Raw genomic sequence first — 1,055 nt, 5'->3', positions numbered from 1 at the left:
TGGACAATTTGGAAAATGTGCAATGTTGTCTGCTTTAGATAGAGGTTCCTTGATAATCATGTGATGGTTCTTTTTAAATTTTAACTTTTGTAGCCACTCTGACTCATGGGCGATGTTGGAAAAGGAACGAGGACAAAGTAAGCTTGGTGAGGGAGCAAGATTGACCAAGATGGTGATCATAGAAACATACACAAAGAAACATAGCTGGACAGCAAGATTGATTGACATGGTGATCATGAAGGTATAGACAAGGAAACATGGCTGGGCACCTAGGGTGACTTGTTATCTGATGTAGGTCTGCTTCCACGGAGCTGGAGTTGTATTTTCCATATGATGTTGCTCCTATCATCATATGCTAAACCTCTCTCGGTCGCTGCAGTGGTTTATTGTCGCTGCATTTTCTATCGATTTTGGTTTATAGTATGTATATGAATTTCGTACAACGTCAAGCAACTTTGCACATGCCCACACCCCAGTTTGGTGAGGTGTTCTCCTTAGGAACAAGAGCATCATTCGTTGTTCCGCAACAAAAGAGAACACCATTCATTTGCCAACAACAGCACATATATGTTCTAAGAAAAACAGCACATATATGATTATTAAATGTTCGGGCCGTCCACCAAGTGCACAGAGCGCTGCAATATAGTACTTCGGTCACGGGTATAGCCCAATGCAGATAACCAGTGTACAGTATGTACTAGAAGCGGCTAGCTAGTTAGCCTACAAATGTTTATTCATTTATTTATTCTGTGTGACACGTTTGGTTGGAGCGGTCGTGCGCGCATACGATTAGGGCATAGGGCGCACGCACGCAGAGGTAGCTAGTTTCACTACCCCATGTACCTCCGGCCACCGCAGCTGCCCAGTGGTTGAGAACTGATTGATCTTGCATGTTGTATCTTTTATTTGTCAAATTGTATTCCCAGCCCAGTTTCATTGTTAGAGTACACATTGGGTTTAAAGATAGAGATAAGGATGTAGGGACCTCAATATGCTACTATCATGCATGGAAAAAAAGATCCACCATAACATGCATCTGTACACGTGAAAACTCT

This window comes from Triticum aestivum, chromosome 2A, assembly GCF_018294505.1.
Source record: "Triticum aestivum cultivar Chinese Spring chromosome 2A, IWGSC CS RefSeq v2.1, whole genome shotgun sequence".
Lineage (NCBI taxonomy): Eukaryota > Viridiplantae > Streptophyta > Magnoliopsida > Poales > Poaceae > Triticum > Triticum aestivum.
Note: the sequence above shows the minus strand (reverse complement) of the source record.